General features: G+C 34.0%; 1 pseudogene; it reads left to right on the forward strand.

The window, feature by feature from the left end:
- The first annotated feature begins 3,620 nt into the window (after positions 1-3,620).
- Positions 3,621-27,033, forward strand: LOC115874181 (annotated as a pseudogene).

Here is a 27,033-nt window from a genome sequence, read left to right on the forward strand (position 1 = left end):
TATTTATATAAGAATTTCAATTCCATCGTAGAAAAAATATTGTGTGCAACATGTGCAAAAAACATATTTGTGGTACTCAGCATGATTCTCATGTAAACTCAGGCGTCGTGCAACTGATATGTCCTTTTTGCACTATTTTCACGAATAACTATTTGTGCCTCGCCTATATGTCAAACCTACAGCCTCACCGCAGAAGTGTCATTTTTACTCCTAATAAAACTATATACTATTCTTCAATCACAAATTCTCTCTGAACAATTTTATCTCCCTGGAATATGTAAACATTACTGAGTTGCAAGGTACTATCACAATGGCTTTTACCTAGAAGTAAATTATACAGAACAAGTACAAGGGGACAACTGTACAGAGTGTCCTATTATACAGTACATGATATATTTAGAAATTTTAAAATAAGGCAAATAAAATAAAGAAATAATTCATAGGTTGGTCCGTTTAAGAAAATATAAGTTTCAGTTATATTTTGGAAACGACAGCTCTGAACAAAAAAGTAGTTACACCACTGAATTTTACGTGAGAAGCTCTACGCGCGGAACTGAGATTTTTAAAATATGCAAAATTTTAAATTTTGCCCTGTATTTCAGGAATTAAGAAGGTTAGGAAATATTTGGGTAAAAATTCTTTAATTTCACAACAAATAGCCCAGTGATGTGGAAACCGCATTTTTGTATCTCTATTCTCTATTCATAAACTAGAAACCCTGTAAACCACACGAAAATGGGACACCCTATACAGTTTCGAATACTATAAATCCCTGAATATATAAAAATGACAATATTTTCTATTAATAATATATAGTATATAGGATTTAATAAAATAATTTTTCACCATTGAATGGATAGATATGAAATTGTTTGTTCACCGAAATAAAATAATGAATATTAACAATAACCGAAAAGTTACAATACACTATGGTATATGGAAACAAATAAAGCACCCTCAAAATCAATACTGAATATTTTATTATCGCCAGTGGTCAACCCGCGGCCAACCTCTGTTCTGATATATGGCTAAATTATATGTAATTGAATGTTTAAATATTTATTTTCACGCGTCCAAAAGGAATTTACTTATAAATATATTAATACGATATAAACTAGTTTAAATTACTTTTGTTTGACACAGTTTTGGATTTTTGGTTAGAAATAGTAAAAATATAATATGCAAAAAATTAGGTTCTGTTTTACATGTGCGAACCATTGGTCTTTTTCTTTGCCTGCCCCGTCTCACTACGTCCTGTATTCCACATTGTTGTCTGATATTTGTGAAGTCTCTTCTAGTCTTCCACATTATGGTTTTTAGGTTTTTCATTTCATCGACTCTTAACATGCTTTTGATTTTGTTTGTTTCCTCTCGGATTTCTATGCCATATGTCATTATTGGTCTGATGCAGGTCTTATAAAATTTAATTTTGCTGTCTGTTTGCATGGGAAGGGGTTTGTCCACACTAATTGCCTCAGACATCCTGACATGGCCGTTGCTCTGTTTATTTGGCTTGTCAATTTTTTTTCTGGATCATGATAGTACGAGATATCTGTTCCTAGGTATCTGAACCGTGATACTTGCTCAATAATTTTGTTTTCCACTACCAGTTTCCATCTTACCGGCTCTTTAGAGAAAATTAAGCATTTAGCTGTTTCTATAGAGATAATCATGTTTAATTCTCAGCTTACTTGATAGAATTTATGAAGCATATCGTCCTCCGCCATAATGGCTCCATCATCAGCGTAACACACCATGATAACTCGGTTGTGTCCCATTCGATAACCGATATTTATCGAGGTCACCTTTTGTATGATGATGTTCATTAATAGATTGAATAAGAAGGTAAGTCTCCTTATCTAATGCCTCCTGGTGTTGGTATGTCTCGTGTTAGATTATTCCCTGCTTTAACTTGATTTCTGTTAGTGTAAGTTCACACAGAAAGCTATGCGAAGCGATGCTATGCGATGCAACGCGTCGCGTTTATTTTAAACTCATAATCTTTAGTGAGGGTGTTCAAAAAGCTTGCGAATTCGCGCGATGCTTCGCTATGCTATGCAATGCGATATCGCGCGTCGGTTTGATTTTCAAACATGTTTGTTTTTAATCGACCGCGTCTTTAGATCGCTCAAGAAGCAGGAGTCACTGTACGAAGCCACGATGGTCGATTTAAGTTTTTAAAATAATATTACGGTGCAACCTCAACAGATTCAAACAAACGAAGCTGTTGGAACACCATTGGTTTCGCCTTCTTATTCTTCAGACACAAACCACTCTTATACAAATATGTAAATAAAGTAATAAACTAAGTAAACAGCATAATAATTAGCATCTATTTTGTTTCTTACCTTAAAGTTCTTCGACACTGATTGGCAACCTCCAATTTGTAGTTGCCTTTTCCAGTAATGGCGCTACACCATTTTCAATACTTATACCTAAACGTCTCTAATGACATTCGGAAATACTATAGAAATTTATCAGGGTAAATGGTTAATTCGGGAAACAAATGATGAAATTCGCCGTATATCACCCGATCTCGGTTAATTTCATGTATCCAATGTCTTTTTTTGTTAATCTTTAAAAAAAAACGTATCTTAAAAGCGAATTCTCTAATATCACGTTTGTAGCATCCATGGTGCTTGTTGCATATCAAACTACTAACTACATTGTTTTCCATTGCCTTCTATTTGAACACGATGAAAATATAGCAAGCCATAAAGGCATAGCATCGCCCAACGCTTAATCGCTTTCTGTGTGAACGTACACTTATCGATATTTAGCTTTCTAATGATTTTCACAATATCATCAGGCACTTTTTTCTCTCTCAATATGTTTATAACGTCAGATAGGTCGTACTTTATCGAATGCTTTAGTCAAGTCGATGAAACAGATACAGGCTGGTGTTCTGTGGCAAACTCTATTGCTTTCTCTTTAATTTGTTTAATGATAAATACGGCATCTGTAGTTGATCTATTCCGTCTAAGACCTTGTTGTTCGGTCCTATTCGTAATTTGTTCTTCGAGTTTTCCTTTCAGAATATTAGTGAAAAGTTTCATGGTTGTATTGAGGAGATTTATGCCTCTGTAGTTTTCGGGTGTAGTTTTTTGTCCTTTCTTAAATATAGGAATTGTGGCGCTTTTGTGCAATTCTTGCGGAAGTTCTGATGTTCCGAGAATCTTGTTAAAAAACAATCTTAGATATTTTTAAACGGTTTTATTTAGCTCGATCCGTACGGTATTTATTTATTTGTTTGGGTCAAAATTAGAAATTGAAATTTAAGTACCTTCCTGTTGTCAGATTGATCTGAAATTTGGTACACACCTTTAGTTCCGATGACAATACAATATAGTAATATCAATAACATTGTAAATCTAAGATGGCCGCCGGTACAAAATGGCGGATTTCATATTTTTCCACAACCCCCTCAATATGGGTATCAAATGAAAGGGCTACACTAGTAGAATACGGTGATTATGACAAAATTTAAAATCCAAGATGGACGTCGTTACAAAATGGCGTATTAGGTGAGGGCATGAGTAGTCGTGTCCAGAACAGTTGTGTCCAAGATTGTGTGACGTTAGAAGGACAGATAAAAAAAAATAGGTGATGAATTTGTGAAAATGTTGCGGTCCAACATTGACGTTACAAAAGGATTGGTAAATGGTGCTATAAGCCACATTATAGAAATTGTTTGGCCTCAGTTCCGTCGAACCCAAATGTACGAAACAGATGTACCATCAGTTTGGATGGACTTTGGCAGACACGGCATACACGTTATACACCCGAAAGCCATACAGTTTCCAGCAAACTTCAATTATGGTACGGCTGAAAGAAGGATGTTACCCTTAATTTTGTCATGGGCATCTACCGTCCATAAAATGCAGGGCAGCACAGTCGACCATGCAGTAGTGTATTTGGGCTCAAAATTGTTTGAGGAAGGGCAAGCATACGTGGCTCTAAGTCGAGTCAAATCTCTGGAAGGGCTATGTATTGAGGAAGTAGATTGTAATAAATTATCAGGTAAAAAACCATGTAATAATGATGCACTAAATGAATTAAATAGAATGAGGAATATTCGAAAAAAAATTTTAAGTTAAACGGTTTTATCTTATGTGCACTGAAAACTAGAAAATAATAATAACAATTAGGTATTTTGAACTTCTAGTTCAGAAATATTTTAGTACTAGGCAGAATAGCTTTTAGGCATATTAAACTAAAATAAAACATTAGGGCCCCTCTGAAATCCTACCTATGGCAAAGCATATCTTTATACTTTGGTAGATCATGAGCTCGGCGTTCGCGGGTGAAGCCGCCATGGCTGGTTATTGATTGTCAAAATCTCCAGTTACGATTATAGTAAGTCGATGCAATCCACACTTAGTATAGAAGAAAGTATTACAGCAATAGTTAATGGGCCCCACGTTTTTATTTTAGTCTAATATGCCTAAAAGCTATGCTGCCTAGTACTAAAATATTTCTGAACTAGAAGTTCAAAATACCTAATTGTTATTATTATTTTCTAGTTATTATTTTCTAGTTTTCAGTGCACATAAGATAAAACCGTTTAACTTAAAAGTTTTTTTACCGATTTTTATTATAATATTTTATTAAATATGTTCCTTTCTTAAAAAATTCAAATTAAACCAATTTAACTAAACGGCATAATCAAAAAAAAATATCGCAAAATTCCATTTACCTCTGTTTTGTTCTACATTCATATTTTATAACAATTTTTTTATAACAAACAATAATAACATCTTTATCAACACGTTTTACGTAACAGTATTAGTTTATATGCTTGCTTCATCTACGTTACTTCCCCTAGGAGATGCAAGACCTTGTCGTTGGTGGGGAAGCTCCTTGTCAGGTGCTGGAGGAATCTCCTCTAGCACCTTAGCTCGGTTTAAGAAGCATCTCAATTGTCTTGTCCCTGGCTGTAGTGTCGTGGCCAGGGAATTGCACCAAGACATATAACGATGCCGGACGGGGCTACCCCTGTCCGTCATACCAGGCACCCTCTACTGACTGTGGTCATGTCTCGCGGGTAGAGGGTGTGGGGGGGGGGTTTGGCTTAACCGCCTGGATTAAGAGGAGACATCCTCCCCAAAAACCTAAATCCTACGATGGCGGGACCAGGTCACAGGGATGCGTGGCTAGATCAACATTGGATCATCAGGAGCCCCATTGTATTTATCCCTTACTTCAGTATGCGGGGCTCTGTTAGAAGTGGACCGACTATCCCTATCGACTCGTGGGAACAATATGAAATCTAGTATTAAAAAGACCACCGGTGAAGCTGTGGGGAAGCCCCTAGCGACACTGGGAACATTACAAATGAAAGTTCCAAGGGACAAAATCCAAAGGAAACTACAGGAGGGGCGGCTGACACTTGCTTGTCCTCCACAAGTGGTACACAAGCTACCACCTTCTCCAGCAAGGGTCGGGAGCCTATCTCTAGACCCAATAAGCGACATAAGATACCTTTTCGTCTACCCGGCCTGGGTCAACCTGGCGGGCTAGACGATCCTCTGAGAGTAGGTCTTAGCGGAGCAGAAGCACGGAGATACCTCCGACTGTTCCACAAAGGACTTGCCCCAGAGGAAGCAAAAGCGAAAACACTCCTCCGGAAAGGGGAGAGTAAAGAAACCAAGAAACAACCTGACTCATCTCCATCAAAGAGCAAGAGAGGGAGCGAGAAACTCTCACCTCTTCTCCGGCACACAGTGCTTTGAAGGATAGGTTTTGCGGACAAAAATGACATAAAACATAAAAACGGGTTTTTAAAAACATGTTTATTTAAGAAAAAATCTTGATTGTAAATAATAAATCAAATGAACTCAATCGTGAACGTAAACTAAATAAACTTTAAGAAAAATTATCTTCTGTTTCAGAAACCAGTCACAAATCACAAAATTCTTTGCTCGAAAAAAATAATACATTCGAAAACTATAATAAACATTAACAAAACTTTTCTGTCTCACACACTAACAAAAAAATCAGAAAACTTTATTGTAAAAAATGTAAATTACAGAACACATTCGTAAACTCTAACAAAGTTTAACAAAAAAATAATTTTGTGTCTCAGACACAGTAACAAGGAAACCAAAATTATAGAGGCAATAGAGAAAGAGGGACGTATCCTCTATTATAAATACGGGACAACACCGGTATTAGGTCTAAGGAGAAACCAAGTTAAAGAGGTGGAGAAAATGAAGACAGGTCCTCCAATCTCCACCTCACGGGTTCCTCAGCCGGAGGCAAGCTCCTCGACTGTGAAGAGCGGCACGGAGGGACAAACTCCAACCGTGGAAGGGTGTGTACCCTCGGAGGAAGAACTGTTGTCAGAGGAGGATGGGAAATACCCTGTCCCCTCTACAACAGAGGTATGATGGGTTATAGATTGTGTGATGACTCAAGGAAGGGGACACAATAGATCTTTAAGGTCGCAGTGATTAACCCCCCTTCTTACTCATTCTACATTCTACATCTACGTTACTGTAGATGGAGCTAAAAGCTTGGTAGGGTTTGTAAAAAATAAACAAAGTACAAAAAGGTAAATAAGGCCTAAGCCCTACATGTATGCTATTATCTGCATTAAATTTATGTATTTCATTTAGTTTAAATGAAATAATATCTACTGCCTACCAACAAAAAATGCTCGGCAGATCCTCATTAAACAACAAACCAATCAAAACCAATCAGTATTAAGAAACCTAATTTTGTTAATACCTAATAAATAAACTGATATAAATTGGCAGCCACTAAATATCCCCATCAATATTCCCACACGCTCTCAACCCCTGTCCACTCCACGTCCAGTCGAAAGCCAATATTTTTTCCCAAAGGGTGGAAAAACTGGCGAAAAGTGGCTAGTTTCCACGGCCAGTCGATTATCTCTGACTCGCCGAAAACCTATCAATATTTAATGGACACGAGTTGTAACAAGTGTTTACATAACAGTGGCTTGATGTTTAATAAACCTATATATAATTCTTCCGGAGTAATAAATGAAATATTTATCATTTCTTTTAGGTTCTGATTTATTAATAACGTGAATGATAAAATTATTAGCGAGTTTTATTGGAGCTGAATATTCGTTACTCTTATTTTTGAAATATTTACATCATTATATTTAAGAGTAACATTGTGAATAAAGGTTTACGAGCCAAAAATGACTTCGAAAGCAATATGCCTTGATTTTTTATTTCTTTAAATTCGTCTCACAAACTCTGTCTTGGTTAGAGACCGACCAATTAATCCGCTTCGGCATTTGCTTCGGCCACATTCGGCTATTATTATTTTCATATTCGGCATTTGCCGAAATATGAAAATATGATCGTCGAGTTGTCAATGATGACTCGTTATCATATAAATCTAAACGATCTTAATCTACAGTGTAATGCCTTGAAATGTACCGGGTGGCCAACTAAGAATGGACGCCGGCTGTATCTCAGAAACTACTTATCGTATAGCTTTGCGAAAAAAATTCTTATAAGTAAATCGACTAAGAGAAATCGCTGGAAATGATTTTCAAGTTCGAAAAATGTCCGCTAGGGGCGTTTCGCTGGTAGCCAATCAGAAAACAGGGCTTTTCTCAAAAATATGCAGGTGAACAGGTATTTTAAATATTACTATTGTAATCATCGAGAAATTTGTAATTTTTTTGATATAGAGTGTTTTGCTCTATCTCATAAAATAAAGTAGTGGGGGAAGGTTTAACTTGCTTTTATTAAAATCAGGATAACTCTGGTTTAGGTTAACCGATTTAAACAAACTAGGGCTCGTTTAAAAGAGCTTTTTTTCCTTAATGATCTCCAGTATAAATTTTGTTTCCATAATTTTTTTCGTGGTAGCTAGAGAGCGCTGTTTGACATCACAACACATATTTCGCGCGTTTGTATAAAAAAATTAAATAGGAGGACATATTTCTCTTTACACAGTTAAATGGAGCACAAAATTTCCAAAATATCAGCTCAAACCGCAATTTTCTATCTTGTCTCTAACCGGAGATATTAAGAGAACATGTTCGTTCTTGATTCAACCCCATAAATTAAAACCCAGGCATATTGAATCCGATGACCCAGCTAGCCATGGATATATGCCGCTCCAGCGTCTCTATCTACTAAAGTAAGTGGTATCCAAGAAGCCCCACACCTTCATAGCAAAATATACGACACAACTGCACCAAACTGCATTATCTACACCAACTGCATTCATGCTGACGAAATTGCAACAAATGCATTTTCATCATGATGGATCGGATCCATATTGGATCCCCTAACAAAATTGGCAATTCATCTCTTAGAAATTATGGATAGTTCATTTCATTCAGATAATCATTTGCCATCCTAGAATTCCTGGCAGCGATGTACCGACCAACGGTCTTGGTGCTGAACTACTTGCATCCAGGGTAGATTTGGACCAGTAGTGCATATTGTTAACATACGCACCTTCGGGACTATATAAAAAGTGATCCAAACGACATAAACTTTATAATACAATAATAAATAACACAAACAACAGGTAAAACACGAAAACAAGTGAAATCAAGGACGAACATAATAGCTAAATGACGTTACATGAAATAAACCCCTAGTTTTCGGCCATACGAAATTTTGCCGTTTTCTGTTAAAAGCAATATGGCGGCACAAAATTCCTAGAAATTTTAATAAAATTATTGATTGTCCGACTTTCGGACATTTTAATCTGAGAACTACCTACGTATAATTAACCAAGAAATTCGTAAAAATTATGTGGATGGACGATAATATTACATAAACACGTTTAAAAACTTATGACGTCTCATCTTTTTTAAGAAAACGCCCGAAATTGGGATGCCTGAAAACTGAACTTAAACGTTTTGATATTTTGACGTAATCAAATTACCTCTTTTTGTTTCCTAGCCTACTACTATAATTTTTAGACTATATAATTCTAAGCGGCAGCCTAACATAATTTTTGTTCTCTTAATATCTCCGGTTAGAGACAAGATAAAAATTGCGGTTTGCGCTGATATTTTGAAAATGTTGTGCTCTATTTAACTGCGTAAACAGAAATATAGCCTCCTATTTATTTTTTTTATGCAAAAGCGCAATATCAATTGTGATGTAAAACAGCGCCCTCTAGCTACCACGAAAAAAATGATAGAACCAAAATTTACACTGGAGATCATTAAGGAAGAAAAGCTCTTTTAAACGAGCTCTAGGTTGTTTAAATCGGTTAACCTAAACCAGAGTTATCCTTATTTTAATAAAAGCAAGTTTAACCTTCTACCACCACTATATTTTATGATATAGAGCAAAACACTCTATATCAAAAAAAATTACAAATTTCTCGGTGATTATAATAGTAATATTTAAAATACCTGTTCACCTGCATATTTTTGAGAAAAACCCTGTTTTCTGATTGGCTATCAGCGCAACGCCCCCTAGCGGACATTTTCCGAACTTGAAAATAATTTCCAGCTTTTCTCTAGGTCGATTTACTTATTAGAATTTTTTTTCCAAAGTTATACGATAAGTTTCTGAGATACAGCCGGCGTCCATTCTTAAATTGGCCACCCGGTACTTGAAAACTATTCAAACTTCCTCCGACATAGCTATAGTGCATAGCTACAGGGTGGCTACGACGCGACGGTGTACAGCAGCACGATGCAATGTCACTGGAGCCCACAATTGACAGCAGACGTACAGATGAAAGGCAAGTTCTTGAGGTTTCAATCGGTGAACATATATACCCTAAATAATATTGGTTGTCTTAGAAAAGAGCCTCAATTATAGAATAAGGACTAGCACAACGTGTAGGAGTTAATAAAGGTAATAAAGAAGGACTAACTAAATCTGAACTTTACTTCAACGAGGGTTTATGATGTTCAGCGGGGAACTTTACACGAGTAACAGGAACGGTTGGAATTATGGACTGTTCTGTGCTGGACAGCTCTAGATCGGACAGCTCTATCGGCTCTTGCTCTACAATTACGAACAACCAAATAAGATTTAAGAAAAATAACACTCAACTAATCTTGCTGCACCACGTGGGCGTGGAAAAGTCGAAAACCAATCAACAATATGAACAAAAATCAGTTGAGTATTGACTTAGAATAAGCAGAAGAATTATAGCATACCTTGGTTTGGTTTAACTACTCGGGGACTTCTTGGGCACGTGAAATCGGAATAACGGCTGAAATATAGGCTATTTAATCCCTTGACTAAAATTTGGTCGGTGATCCATACAAATTCAACAAAATCCAACCACGTCTCTGACCAAATGAGCTCCGGAAGACTTAATCCTCTAGGAAGACCTGCTAAACACCAACAGGGAATGCTTCACGAAACAGGCAGCCAGTTCTTCACACGATGTTCTTCAGTCGGGGAGTACACAAGAAGTGATGCAAGGATTGGATCCTTCACAAAATCATACTTCAACCGGAAATCTCCGTCCAGAATATAGATAGAGAACTATATATCTCGACTGGTCCCACTCACAAAAAGGCAAAATAAAAATCGATGTTCTAGAATATTTTCCACTGCCATATTTCATATCCGGTCAATGAACTTAACTAAAAAATTCCCACCATTAAATGAACGAATTGCACACTGCGATCCACATCAAAAATAAACGATTTAACTACGAAATTTTATCTGATAATTATAAAATTTCAATAACCAAAACCAATAAAATAAATCCAAAAACATCTGATTTGATCTGACAGTGACAAGTGACAGACAGGTGATGATCAAAGATATAGAGGGTTCGACAAATATCCTACTGCTGGGGGCAGCATCCAGTGGCAATGCTGTGTAGCTGTATAATATCGCGGTATATATTCGGTTGCATAATCGTAAAATACTAAACAAAATAATATTTAACAATAAAATTGTAAAAAACATGATGCAAAAATAATAGTTATTTGCGATAATTTATGAGCTAGTACACAGAGGTCGTAGCGAGGAAATTTGCCTGTTACAAGATAAGCTACTCTTTCTGAATTATAATATTAGGCTGTTTATTTTGCCATATACACTTTAGAATATATCTTCAGTTTATTACAAGAATTTAAAATATCTTGTTTCTTTTATATACAATGTGACCAAATAAAAAACCGCGCCAGCGATGGCAATGATATGAAGATTGCTGTCATTTTGCATATAAAATTGTATGGGGAATGTCATCGATTGTCAATTCCAAGCCAACCTATACGCCGTTCTTTTTTTTTCGATCATACGGTATTACATAATATTCAAAATATAATGTTTTTCGACCTTTTCATCTTATCCTTTCATATTTTGGTTTTTAATTTAATAAAAATACCTTCGGCATCGGCATCGGCTTCGTCCAAAAGTCTGTGGGTTACCAACCCAAACCAACCGAAGTTCGGCTTCGGCTACCGCTTCGGCCAGAAGAAACACATTTAGTTGGTCTAGAGTATTGTTGTAAGCTACTGAGAATAGCATCACTTAAATAAAAACTTAAAAATCGAAATATCTGGGTAATTAAAATGCTACTTCCAGTAGAATCTAAAGAAGGAAATTTCTTCGCACATTTTTACCAGACCACAAATGGTTAATTACAAGCCCTGTGTCATCATTATCAGCATCATTTTCAGCTTGTTCAACCATTTCCAATTATAGTGTAGCCTCCCTCTCTTTGTAGTTGGGCCCATTGTTGTCTATTGATGGCAATGCGGGCTCAAGTTATCCATGCTAATTTCCTAATATCATGATCCCATCTCAGGTTCGGTCTTCCTCTAGGCCTCTTAATTCATCGTGGGTTCCATGCTGTAATTTTTGTGGTCCATCTATTGTCTGTTCTTCTTGCCAGGTGCCCTGTCCATTGCCATTTGAGAGATTTGACTTGTGGATGACATCTACTACCTGAATTTTTTTGTCGTATCCACTCTATTCTTTTACGGTCTCTTCTGGTTATTCCCAGCATATTTCGTCCCATTGAGCGTTATGCGACCTCCAGTTTCCTTATGATGTCCGTTTTAAGTGTCCAGATTTCGCATGCATAGGTCATGACTGGTAGTTTTTTTAGATAGAGTGGCATTTTAGATTTGAATATGATTGAGTTTCTTCCATAAGTACTCCATGCTGTAACGTTTTTAGTTCGTTACATGTCTTTTTTGTATAAAATATATGATGTCTGGCCTATCATCACCGGATTCCCTCTCGTTCAGGCCGGATAGTTTATTTGACGCGTAATTTTTACGTTCCCTAGTCGCCAACCCTGTTATCGTTCGACACAACCCTGTTATCGCTCTGAGGAGGCGCTGTCAACATCGCTTCTGTCAACTCTCTCCGTGCTTAACCTCACTTTGTTTTGACGCTCGGTTGTATCCCAGTTTTTTAGAAATGGTGATTATTTAAATCTTGCTGTATAATTTGAATCAGCTGCTATTTCGAGGCTACAGGTAAAGATGAGTTATTACCTTTTATAGATTCGATATTATTATTGAATATTTTTAGGGTAGAGTTACGGATGTCCCAACTTGTATTTGTGTTTTGCTGGCACGTTGGCGTCTCTTTTCTTTTGTCCTCCAGAATGTCACATGGAAGAAAGGACATGTTGTTTATTATTTATTGAGCCCTCGGAAGTATTTCGAGGTAGGTTTATTTTGTTTATTAGACCTTGTTTGGTTTTAAACAAGAGTTTCATATTTTAGGGTCCAAGGTACGGACTGTGTCCAAGGTACGGACTGTGTCCAAGTGTCTTATGTACGGACATTATCTTATGTACGGATGTCCTGTGGACGAGTGTCCCCAGTAAGAACGATTTTTTCTTACATATAAGTGCCACAGCGTGGATGTAGCTTGAGTCCCATGCTGCTTCGTTCCCAGCTATAAGCTAGTTAGTTACGGCTGTATCAAGTCACGGTGTCCTCATTCTGGCCCCTTTGGTTGTGTTGGATGGCTGAGTACAGAGATGCGAGACCACCTCACGCTGCTACTGTTTGAAGCAAGATTACATAAAGAACAGCTAAGTGTAGATTTACGTTCTAGTTTTTATGTTTTAGATTTTCTATATTTTCAGTCTTAAACAGTAACGTACATTTTAAATAATATCGTACAGACAGAGAACATTTATGTCGATTCAGTAGTTACAATGTGATTTAGATTTTAGGTTTCATTATATTAAGCCTTGTAATTGTATTACTTTCTATAGATATTATTATTGCGCTATATTAACAGATGAATAACGAGACATAGATTCTAGAATCTACAGGTTGCAACACATCAGATTTAACACCGCATAAAATTTAACAATTTAAATAAAGTAATGCTACTTTTTTTATATTTTCTATAACGTTACACGCATTGTATTTTTTCATAGAACATATTTAATATTATTTACATACATAATTTTACTCAACAAATAACCACTATAATAATTATTAAAATTGTACAATGCTATTTACCATCAGAATTCATCATGAATAAACATAGTCATTAGTTTTAAGTATTATACAACTGTGTTTTCTTTCTCTGTACATGCCTGGCGCCCAATATCTATATATCTTTTGTTAATTGTTACTGATTAATTTTCTCTCTAGTGAAATACCTTATCCACGACTGCTCTCCGACGAAAAGCTGCCGTTCGCAGTGGTAGTGGTTAAAAAAAAAGCTACAATGCTAACTTAATTCTTCTGTTGATTTCTGGTAGTAGATTTTTCGAATGTTCCATATCGAATTCAAAATCGAATTCGAATGATATAAAAAAGTATGACTACTAAGATTTCAAAATCAATATTGTTTAACTCGCTATACTCTTTCCGCAACTATTTCTATTTTATTCTATTAACAATACCGTACGTTACATTATGTGTCATCTATTTTCTCTCAGTTAAACGGAAGCAAAAAACTTATTCTTTAATTAAGAATGGCGGAAACTAACCCTTGTTAACCCGTCAAAGAATATTTCAAAGAACAAAGTGAAGGCGAAGTAGTAAAAAGGCTGCTAATTTCAAAAACAAAAGCCGTTGAAGTGAGTGCGCGCCAGAAAACGAAGGAAAAAAGGGCAGCCGCAGCGGCAGCGCCGAACCGGTTTCAAAAGAGAGCGAAACGGAAAAAGAGGCCACACCAAAGCCTAAACGCCGTAGATTTGTTTTAAATTTCAATCGGCCGAACAAAAACGCCGCGTTTTTTATTTTATTGTTCTATTTTACTTCCTTGTCGCCGGAGGAAATGAATTATTTGGCAGAGCAAAATGAATTGTATTATATTATGTTAAGGACAAAGCGTACACAGCTTAAAGGCGCAGATGCCCAAGTAGCATAATAAAGGCATTCCGAACCGTGTGGGGTACATCGGAACACGGGACAGCAAATCCCATGTAAATTTTGGAAAGGTCAAATATTATCTCCACAGATGATTTTACGTAAAAATTGTATTAGACTTTTTTGAAAAGGCGTTAAAGTTCGTCTAGAATTTTACTTTAAGAATTTTACTTTTAAGAAATTACCCAACTTATTGGAACACCCTGTATGTTTTTTTAAAAAATTTCAAAATATGTAAAAAACCCAAATAAATTATACTTGGTCAAGCGTTTTCCCGAAAGAGTCGTTTTTTAAATAACAAATATTGTAATATTTGAGGGGTGGTTTCACCCTCTTGGAACTGGAATTTCGAAAAATCCCTTCTTATCGAACCTCTACACCCTAGAATCAATCTGTATGCCAAAATTGAGCTTTTTACGTTGAGTGGTTTGAGCAGGATCGTGATTAATCAGTATGTCAGTCACTTAAGGATTTTATATATTAGTATAGATTGCGGCAAAAAGCTAGTAATTCTATAAAAATTATAATCTAAAGAGTTCTTCTAAATGATCTTTTATCAATTATTAGTTTATTCATTTTAATATAAAATTTACCCCACCTTAGCTATTCTCCAAATTTAATTCAACTAACTACCGCAGAAAAAGAACCGCAATATCATAAACTACCCCGTCGTTTATCCAGGTCGTTCTCCCCAACATTCGACCAATTCCAGCCCCCGACGAAGACGAGCCGCTGAAAAACTCTTGGCGACGAGGAAGACATTCCCGGCACGTACGGAGATCGGTCATCACGTAGGTAAAGAATTTTCTTTAAAAGCTTGGCCGCAACTCGAGATTTTGCCAGCTTTCAATCTGTTACCGTTCGAAAATTTGTCTTAATCTACATTGGTCAGTCTGCTTCTTTGGGCTAACGAAAATAGCGGTAGTTTCAATGTAATTATAAGTTTGTTTGGAGTAGATTTTGATTTGTTTTTTCCATAGCATCTGTTAAAATTGCCGCCTTATATCTATCAAAAGTAGTAGATAGAATAGTACTTTAACCGCAAGAGTAGGTTAAATGATACTTTAACAGCGAGGATAGGTTAAAAACTTTATTTCTTCTCGCACGTTTTTTAATTGCTTACTGACATACCAAATCTCGTTTTTTTATCTAAAAAATAAAAAAATTATAGGGTTGAGACACTTTTAATCCATTATTAACAAGAAGATACTGATTAGAAGTTTCAGTTGAATTTGAAAAGGGACACTTCTTCTTAGGTCACCGTATCTCTTCGGAGGTAGGTGATCCAACTAGATATTATGGTACCTGAAACTGCACCTCTAAAAAAAACAAAAATATTTATTATTAATCATTAAGTAATAGTTGTATTATATAATTACTTATTATAAACTTTACTCAAATTAAAATTACAGTTCTAAAGTAGTTTGATATTGGTTGATATTTCCATTTTCTATATTATGAAAAATGATACTTGCCTGCTCATTCACGCCGGTTCGAGGCCGGATGAGATCGGATATCTCGTGAGTAAGAGTCGATTTAGACACCTGCCAAGTCGGTAGGCCATTGACCATGACATGGTCGAGGACCGCCGTTCGGATTCCGCGTAAACAAAGTAGGCCCCGTCCAGATTAGCGCTGCAGCAAAAAGGAGACGTTAACTTTAAATCTTTACTCTTTCCTTTACTTATTAATCACATTCTTCTATATAGGAAAAATATACACAGAGTTGTAGCCGTAGAGTATAAACCTTACTCCTATTTTTTTTTGGCTTGTTTGGTATATCAGTTAAATTGACTAATAATTAATTTTCTGGAAAATCTGTAACTATCATCTATATTCTTCATCATCTTCATCCATACACATTCTTCTACAATCTACACTTACAAGAAATTAAATTAAAATTCAAGTTTTATTCTTAAATTGCTTAACAGACATGCCAAAGTTTGATAATTCTGACTTTTTCTTAGGTTAGGTTAAGTTAGGTTAGGTTGCAACAAACGTGGTAACTAAACTCACCGGCAAAAAAAACCGGCCACTAAAAACTAGACCCAATTTCAAAGTTGGATTTCTCGCGAACCACTTATTAGATTTTGATGATTTTTTTTTTAATTGATTTTATTCCGAATTTATTTTGAGCATAACAATTTATTTTGAGCACAACAATAAGACGAAGGTGTTTGCCCGAACTTTATAACACCCTCTAGGGTGCAGCAGCGGTAGTAGCTATTGCTAAATTAAATCACATTGTAGCCTCATGTTTTGTGGGCATTTTTTTTTAATGACCATATTATCTCTTTTTGTATTGGAGATATGCTGTTTTAAAACGAACGTCTCAGAAAAAAGCTTCGCAGGCAGAAAGTTTTATATGTAAATAATCAAGGCGACATACATAGGCGAAAACGGATTTATGAGTATTTGCAATATGACAAAAACAGTTGTCAAATTAAAAAATGCCATCTGTAACGGATGTTGCTCGTATTGTGGTATTAATTGAGGATGGCCGAAGTCAACGTTATGTGTCCGATACCCTGGGTATACCTCGAACAACAGTCCAGGATGCCTGGAATCGGTATATAGAAACGAGAAATTTCACCAGGCGAGTGGACATTAGATATTAGTCCCTTAAAATTTCTTTACCTTTTTTTTAATTTTCATGTTTTAGTTAGTTTTCAGGTTAAACTTACCTACGTTTTGATGTTTGATTTGTTTTTAAAGCTTTTTTCGAGACGTTTGTTTTAAAGCAGCGTATCTCCAATACAAACTGAGATAATGTCGTGATTAAAAAAACAAAATGCTCACAAAAGATGAGGCTACAAAGTAATTTGATTTAGCAATAGATACTACAGCTGCTGCACCCTACAGGGTGTTACAAAATTTGGACAAAAAACTTCGTCTTATTGTTGTGCTCTGTATATGCTCAAAATAAATTCGGAATAGAAAATGCTAACGTAGCATCCGTTAAGAAGGAATTAATTTCCAATTTAAAAAAAATCATCAAAATTTAATAAGTGGCTCGCGATAAATCCGACTTTGAAATTGAGACTAGTTTTTAGGAATAAATCGATAACTATTAAAATTAATAAAAAATAAAAATATTTAGAAGGAAGCATTTATGCCTCTCTTACTTCAATTACACTAGTTCGCCTATAATAGAAAATCAAGACCAAATCTTTTATTAACATCGATCAATACCGACATTGCAGTATCATAAACCTAGTGTTACAATTTAACCAGCCCCTTTCTCTACATCCAATTTCAATCTTTGATGAAATCTATTTGGTGAAATAATTCTCTGCCGCAGTAGTATTTTACAACGTGGCGAGATTGGACTTAGGTAAAGAAGTTTCTTGAAAACGTCCGTCCGCCGCAAGCTCAAGATGTTGCCGCTTTTCAATCTGCCACCGTTGGAAAATTTGCCACCGCAGAGTTTCAGCTCGAGCATTTCGGATTAATGAAAAAACCGACCGTTCCGTAAAATTAGTTGGTATGAAGTGTATTTTCTTGAATTTTATTTTTAATTAGTTAAAGAGTTAATGAGTCAGCCTTAACTGGAAAGTACATTATGCTCAACTCGTACTTAAAATAGGCTTCCAAAGTTAAGTTTTAAAAAAACTAAAATCAGTTCTAACATAAAGGGTCTGAGTAAATCTAAAAAAAAATCAATCCGTAGAACAGTGATTATAGAACATTTGTGTGTGCTTAAAACATACGAAATTGTGACACTGTTCAAAAAAGTAACGAGTTAGTTTGTTTTTCCACCTCACAATTCCGATCACAATTCTGTGCTGATCCTCTAGTAATACTGTATTCATTGCTTCAGAACCTGAAATTTATTTTTCTGTATCAGAATTTATTTCGGGCTCTTGCCGTTCTATAATATCCACTTCTCCTTCTTCCTTGTCATCGTCATGTTCAGTAGTTAAGCCGTCATCTTCGTCCAAACAGTCTTGCATGAGCTGTTGCACTTGTTCTTGCTCTGCCTTATATGAGTACATCTAAAAAATAATACTTATTTAATAAAAAAATATCGATTATTCACTTCTTTTATCATAATTTACTCATTTTTAATTAAAACAAATTAGTAAAATAACTTACCGTAATCGAAATTATAGAATTATTGGTGTAAAAAGAGTATCACAAACGGTCGCGCGCAGAATGACACTCCGCATATGAGTATAAAAAGACACTAACCATAAAATAATTAACTAGAAAGAAGTGTCAACTCTGTGTTAAATCGTGGAAACACGATACGCCACCGAAAGCCTTCGTTGTCGTCTGGAGAACTAATTTTCCAATTGACAGGTTGACATGATGGCTTCGTATTTATTTCCGTTTCCGGTTATTCAATGGCGGGCCCTCTTTCAGTTTAAATGTATTTTGTACTCTTTCTTATCATAAATAAAACAAAACAAAATTTTATTCAAACATATTTATTTGAAATATGAGACAACGTGACTAAATATATATATAAAAAATAAAGAATTGAATGATTTCAATAGCAATTACTTAATTATATGCAATTTTAACGTAAATTAGTAAGGTATAAGCATGACTTACAGTAATTTGTAAATAAATACATGTATTCACAGCCATCAGGGACAGAAAACGGGGACAGGAACATGAAAACGGGAGCCTTATACAAAAACCTGAAAACAGAAAAACAAATTTTTTTATACTAAAATTAACAAATAAAAATATCAGTAGGTATAAAATACAAATATACTGTTTAAAAAAAGCGTCCATTATTCCCAAAGAGACCTGGTTTATAAATCAAAAAGAAGCAAAAAGAGAATTTTAGTCGGATAACAATCGGATTGTATCAGTCAGATTTATTGCATTATTGACAATAAATCGCACATACTGGAGATAACTAATGTTGGCTATAGTTAAAAATGATCTTACCTTGCTGTAAATTGTTTCCATTTTCAAAAAAATCGCCGATCATAAACATAACAAAATTTTCTTGCATCTAAAAAATACAGAAATTTACTACCTATTTTTAATATACATGGGACATACCTAGTACTGCAGAAACGTCTTTTTCTCCAGGATTTTTCATGTAATATATATTTTATATGCTTTATTACCTTTATTTTTATAAGTTTCTGCCGAAATATCAAATTGAATTTACAAAACAAAACTAAACGGAGAGAATTAAAATGGCGTCGAAATTTGTTCTAGAACAAATCTGAAGTTGTCTCTGAAATCTGTCAATTCTAAACTGTGAAGTTAGACAATAGTTAGAGAGAAACATTGCTGTCCTTGTCTAGGCGGCCATACTTGTCGTCAGGAGATGACAGGAATGACACTAATGACTGTTTCCAATTTTCCTATTTCACTGTCACCCCCCTGACACTAACTACCATGTGGATGACACTTCTTATGGGAGAACTGGCAATGGTTCAAAACTTGACTACAAGCGATTTTCTAGGAATCTTCCTTACCGATAAATTATTGACAAGAGTGACAGATAAAACCTTGACGTTTTTTCAGTATTACAGTTCACCTCTTTTTCTTTCTAAAGTGTGCGTTGAAAGGAGACAAAACGATATACAATACAAGGCAAAATCTTGGGCAGAAGTCTGTTGAAAGAAGAAAAAATGTTCTGGCTTAAGGAACCTAAGGGTCTGGTAGGGATGCAGTAGCATGGTTTTATTTAATATCTCTGAAACTATCAAAATATTTTTACTTATCTTAGAATTATGTAAAGTGATCTGAAAGAAAGCCAAAAATGCAATAATATCAGAGTGTTCCATTAAAAAAAATTGTAGCATGTTTTTAAACTTGCTACCTTTTTGATAATAGCCCTTTCTCTTTTTATTAATTATTATTTATAAATTTCTCTTAATTAATTATAATATTTGAATATGTCTTTATCATTATTTTATATATATGATGTTTCAAAACAAATGCGAAAAACTTCAGGGGGTGATTCCTTGTTCAAAATAAAGGGTAGTTTGCTTCATAAACGTTGGGTCAAAAGTCAACCATTAGGGAGATATCGCGGTACAAAGATGGCGGAAAAATAATGTTCTTATTTTTTATCTTGAAAACGAAAAGAGATAGACTAATGAAATTTTATGGAAGCATTACTGTTATGAAAACACACTTTCTGGTAATTTTTTCACTTTTTTAAAATGAGTGGAAGGGGTTGAAATAAACTACCCCTATTATTCTTGTTAACGAAATTTAAAGAAAAATCTTATCAAACACATGCAAAAAAAATAATTTGGGTAGTTCAGTTTGTTTAGAAAGTTTTTTATCTCTTGTATTTTTTGATAAAACTCACCGATTTGAAATTAAAAAATAAAATGTAAAGCATTACATGTCAGGAAAAAAAAAATTCTGATAAAGAATCTAGTGGGCTGCTGTAATTTTTTTTAGGAAAAAATCTAATCGGCCGCTGTTACTTTTTAGGATGTTTCTAATATTATTTTACTTGACATTACTCTACTGCAATAGGTTATTATCTAGATGATTATTATTATCGTTATTATCACTAGATTCTTAATCAAAAAATTATTTTTGTCCTGACATGTAATGCTTTACATTTTATTTTTTAATTTCAAATCGGTGAGTTTTATCAAAAAAACACAAGAGATAAAAAAGTTTATAAACAAACTAAACTATCCAAATTAATTTTTTTGCATGTGTTTGATAAGATTTTTCTTTAAATTTCGTTAACAAGAATGATAGGGGTAGTTTATTTCAACCCCTTCCACTCATTTTAAAAAAGTGAAAAAATTACCAGAAAGTGTGTTTTCATAACAGTAATGCTTCCGTAAAATTTCATTAGTCTCTCTTTTCGTTTTCAAGATAAAAATAAAAACATTATTTTTCCGCCATCTTTGTACCGCGATATCTCCCTAATGGTTGACTTTTGACCCAACGTTTATAAACCAAACTACCCTTTATTTTGAACAAGGAATCACCCCTTGAAGTTTTTCGCATTTGTTTTGAAACACCCTGTATATTTAACAGCAGCGAGTGAGCTACGCAGTGTTGACAGTTTCTATTAATTTGTCTTTCTAATATTTTCCCCAAAATACCTGTTTATTTGGTCAGTACGGCAACGCCGCTAACTTCCGTTTTCTGATGTCATTTCTGGATTGTCAAATCTTTGGAGGTTCATTTTGGTCGATGATTGTTCTTTTCCCTCCAATCGCCATATTGGCGTGGCGATCGGGAGGAGATCGTCTTTTTTTGGTGAAATCCTGTACTGTTGGTTCCTGGAAGGATTACCAGTTTAATTTTTGAATGCTCTTGAATAATTTTTTAAATTTTTACAAGATTTGCCTGAGCCAAAATAGTAGAGATTTTTTTTTGTGTGCCATGTGGCCAGATATTAGGTTAGTTCACTTACACACGTTTTTTACCTTTTCAGTTCTGATTCTTGGTAATTTTCATTAAATTTGGACAATGCTGGAATGGATCCACTAACTTTTTTTAATTGTCGATGGTAGCTGGATGAATTGCTAGTTACGCTTTGGGGTAAGGGTCTTGATTTTGGTTATTTCTTTCTGGTTTTTACTTTTCCTGGTTTGCCTTCCTTTCTTTGGATGGTTTTATCTTAACATTCACTTGCACGTGATTACATGGTGTCGAGCATCCACCCTGTTTTCCAACTCAACAAAGATTTGTGGCCTTGCTGATACAACTGTAGTTCCTGGAGTTCACCCTGTTCAACCCTGTTCAACATTGCCGTACTCAGCTGCTGTTGTTCTATAAGTTACCCAGACTTGTATACTTTTATTTTGGGGTACACTATAAAAAGGTATAGATAGTAAAGTCTGATTTAATTTTATTAATTTTTCTATAAGTAGTTTTCAAGATCTGTAATATTTCACTTAATTATATACTTTTCAATTTAATTATGTACTGTAATTACAAATTTAAATAATATTTTAACCTCATTTTCAAAATTTAAACCTATTTCATTGTTTTTCTGGTTGTTATCAAACAAACGTATTTTATAACCAAACATAATTTTAATTAATATATTTAGATTTAGTAGAGTAGAAACTTATTTGTTTTATTGCATGAATGAGGTTCCATCTTGGCAAATATCTTTTCCTAATAACAGTTTTCTGAATCTTTAATGTTATTTAATTATTAGGTAGATTCAGTGGTGCTGATTTAAGCACAAACCTTACTCACCCTATAATGCTCTCCAGGCGAACAACACCGTCGCCGTAATGTATTAATAAAATTTTATTTTGTTATTAGGTTGCGTTACAAAATCCCGATACACTCACACTTTTTTGAGTTGCCCTGTAGAAGTCAAAATATTTTACTGAAATGTATCCTAGTACATTCTTTAGGTTTGCACCTATACAAAAATCCAAAGTTTTCTATTCTAGGACCCTGTATTTTATCAATATTTCCGTTGTAAATAATTTCAGTATGTTTGTGCTGCTAAACGATTAAATTTAATTAATTTTATTTTTCATAAATAAAAATGTTTACTTCATTCTTCGATTATTTTAATTTCTGGCAAGCATAAACAACGCCCACGACAAAGTTAAAATTACACTTTAGTTAAATGAGGCTTCTCTTTCAGCGCAAAAAACAACTCAAACAAAAGTACGATGTTGTTCATTTCTAATGATTCCTAATAAAAAATTTTAATATTTCTTAATACTAAGTTTTCCCTGTTTGGGCTCATGTCGGTAACGCTAAATTCCAGCTAACCATAAACCAACTGTCGCCCTGACAAATAAAATGTGTTCTGTCGTTTCTTCTTCAAATTGACAAAATATTTTATTGATCTTTATTAAAAAAAAGTTGATTGAATTTGGGTAAAATATATAGATTATTAAACCTTTATTATAGAGAGCCAAAAATGATCTTTTATATAAAAAAATAAACCAAACCTTGAAGTGGTAATTCTGAATTCGCCCTCTTCTTCTTCTTAAGGTGCCGTGCAGATTCCTGCGTAGGCGTTCATCTTTTTCTTCCTTATCAGATGGTTCTATTAATTGCAGCGACTTGGAGTACTCTGAAGTCCTGTATGCCTGTCCAATGACGAACATTTTTCTCAGCCAGGATAGCTTCCTTCGGCCTATTCCTCTTTTGCCCCCCTCTATTTTACCCTGGAGAATCAGACGCTGAAAGTGATAGCGTTCTCCAGGTAGTATGTGTCCCAAATAGGCTATTTTCCTCTTATTGATGATTTCAAAGAGTTCACGTTCTTCTAGACCAGCTCTTTTGAGAATGTCTTCATTCCTCACACGGTCGACTGCCAGGTTTATTGTTGCTGTCTTCGGTGTCCATGCTTCCACACCATATAACAAAATAGACCAGACATAGCACTTCACCATTCTGTATCTAAGGCCGCAGTTCAAGTTCCTATCTGTGAGAAATCTTCGAAGTTTCAGAAAAGTAGACCTTGCTTGTTCGATCCTGTATTTGATCTCCTGATCTGAATCCATGTTTTGTTAACCATGCATCCCAAATATCTAAATTGTGTGATCTGCTTCATGACCTCTCCATTTAATTAAATTCTGGTGTTCGGAATGTTGTTTCTGCTAACAGCCATAAATTTAGTTTTTGTAGAAATTATGTTTAAAATAGGTAAATTATCAATGCTATTTTATTAATAATTTTCCAAGAAGAATATATTAATTTTTTTTAAAACAATGCTATGTTTGGTATTAGTTAACTACAATTTTTTTATATAACTTTCACTAAATTAGAGAATGTAACTCATAAAATATATCAATAACAACAACAGCTAAGTTACTAAATCTGAATGCATTTTAATTGCTTCCTGAACGTGTACTTAAATTTTTTAACCCTAATTTTATGCCAAACTAAATAGGAATATGGTAGCAAAAAGGGAAATATATTTCAACACAAACAAATCTAAAATAATTATCCAATATATTTTACGACCATGTGTACTTTATTAGTGATTATTGTGTTGTGTTTTATGTGTTTATTTATTATTTGTATCATGCAGCACAAGTTTGGCAGAAAATAACCCACACCTAGTGATGTAAAGGATAAATATTACCGCGGTAATGTTACCGGTAATTTTGGTAATATTACCGCAATATCGGTAACATTGAACATAAAACTTTTTTCCCACTCTACTCTTTTCCTTTTTTTTTGTGAAAACAAGATGGGGCTGCTTTGTTTCTTGTCTAAAACGCTTTCTTGACACTAAGTTAAAAAGCTTAGCAGTTGATGATAGCCCAGATGTTTCTGATGTTCCTTCACCAAACTAAGTAAGCCTTCTGCTTCGAAACAAATTTTGGCTACAAATACAAGCAACTATGACTTGTTTAAGCCAATCTCTAAGTGGATAAGGATTTTTGAAGCTAAAAAAACAACAATCTCAATAGTTTTTAAATGCTTATTTGAAATAAGGTCTATATTATACAGGGTTGTTCACCACATACGACACGGAGTATTGTAACTAAACGATTAGATTATTACAAATTGTAAGTTTTGGGTTCGTTGAAGGACTATTAGAGCTACAATTTAAAAATATTTTTACAAGATACAGAGTGTCCCAAATAGGTAAAAAATATTATAGTTGTATTTTTTTAAATAGAACACCCTGTATATTATTCTATTGATCAGATATTGTGTTGCAATAATAAAAATTTTACTACCTTATACAGAGTGTCCAAAAATTTATATTAAATAATTACTAGCTTTAAACGGCAATAACTTGTTTAATTTAAATAGAACACCCTATATATTTTACGTGAATCAGATGCACAATGTAATTGTCTATCAAATTGTATTGTTCCATTTTTTACCCACCTCTTCAAGTTTTCATAGAAAATGCATTTTCTTATAATTTAGACCTCATTTATCGCTATACCCATGGAATATTGACATTTTAACTTATTTTTAAAGATATAACAAATTTTCAATGGGTACAGATACTAATATTGTCGATATATCTTGTTCGCTTATTAAAAAATAAAAAAAACTGTTTAAATATTTTTTGTTAAAGAGAACCAATTAATATGATCCCAGTATTCAAACTACATTATTTGACTGTTTACGTTGTAGTAATAATTGCTCCAAATACTAAAAACTGAATTTTGTGTGTGTATTAGACAGCGTGGTAAAAAGCAACAACTTTAGATTTTACTTCATTTATTAACGAATGCTTATTTATAAAAACAGAGACATTCATTTTTATAACTTATTATTATATTGATTTCTGAGCCAAATCCACATTTATTTAGAATAATTTTTTAATTAAAACAATTTATAAGTATGTAATTAACTAATTTTTTGTGTTTTTGGTAGGAAATAATGATGGTATATTTAATTGGTATACTGTTTTATAAATATTTAAATAGTTTATTTTGTATGCCAATGGGCTTGCAATATTTACCACCTGTACATTTTATACATATTATGGTGCTATAAAAAAATCTGAAATGTCAATATTCCATGGGTATAGTGATAAATGAGGCCTAAATTATAAAAAAATGCATTTTCTACGAAAACTTGAAGAGATGGATAAAAAATGGTATGATAAAATTTGATAGACAATTACATTGTGCATCTGATTTACGTAAAACATACAGGGTGTTCCATTTAAATTAAACAAGTTATTGCCGTTTAAAGCTAGTAATTATTAAATATAAATTTTTAGACACTCTATATAAGGTAGTATAATTTTTATTATTACAACAAAATATCTGATCAAAAAAATAATCTTCAGGAAATATTTAGTAATAAAAACTTTGGAGAAATAAAGCCTTAAATTTTTTACTGCAATTTCACAAATTTGAAAATATTTCAAAAACGGTAAGGTTTAAGTGTGATAAACATTAATTAAATTTACATTTATTTCAATCGTAGAATCTAAAAATAGAATAATATACAGAGTGTTCCATTTAAAAAATACAACTATAATATTTTTAACTTATTTGGGACACTCTGTATCTTGTAAAAATATTTTTAAATTGTAGCTCTAATTAACCTTCAATGAACCCAAAACTTACAATTTGTAAAAATCTAATCGTTTAGCTACAATACTCCGTGTCGAATGTGGTGAACAACCCTGTATAGAAGAGTATCAGATTCATCCGTTGCTAGGTCGGAAAAACAAGAAAATGTGTGCAATTCTGTAAAACGGGCAAGTAAATGTTTAAGACCTGCTTATCTTTCTGCCTACCTATTATAACCAAATCTACGCGGTGAAAATTTAACTGAAGATGAAAATTTAATTGCAACGGGATTCATCTATAAAACTGCAAGGTATCATCCAAAGTATTTTTCATAAGTAGATCTCATTATGAAAGCACTTACTTGCACAATAAGATTACAGGTAATAATCAACAAAATATATAAATAATATTTACAAAATTAAAGGTAATATTTTTGCCAAAGAATTCGCTGTTTTTCAGCGAAAAATCTATGTCTGCACCTGTCTGGTGGGCAGGAATTTGCTCCAACTCCAAAATAAGCATGTTGGCTATATACAATTTAAATTTACCATTGTAAAGAGCCGCAATCTAAAGAACCTTTATTACTTATGGATTTGTCCATTGGCCAAGAAGAAACAAACTTACCATGAAAAGGAACGGAAAACTTACGTATATTGCCTATAATTATAATTTGCATAATGGAGAAGAACATCTAAGAATGATAGAGGTTGCTAAGAAAGAAATGGAAGAAGAAGAAGAAGGTTGCTAAGAAGAAATGGAAGAAGATTTCGAAGTAATAGATTTGACTCAATTAACAAAAGAATAAGAAGAACCATATGACGAAATTGAAGATGATTGA

The sequence above is a fragment of the Sitophilus oryzae genome, unplaced genomic scaffold (assembly GCF_002938485.1).
Source record: "Sitophilus oryzae breed Bouriz unplaced genomic scaffold, Soryzae_2.0 scaffold_1241_pilon_pilon, whole genome shotgun sequence".
In the NCBI taxonomy this organism is placed as follows: domain Eukaryota; kingdom Metazoa; phylum Arthropoda; class Insecta; order Coleoptera; family Curculionidae; genus Sitophilus; species Sitophilus oryzae.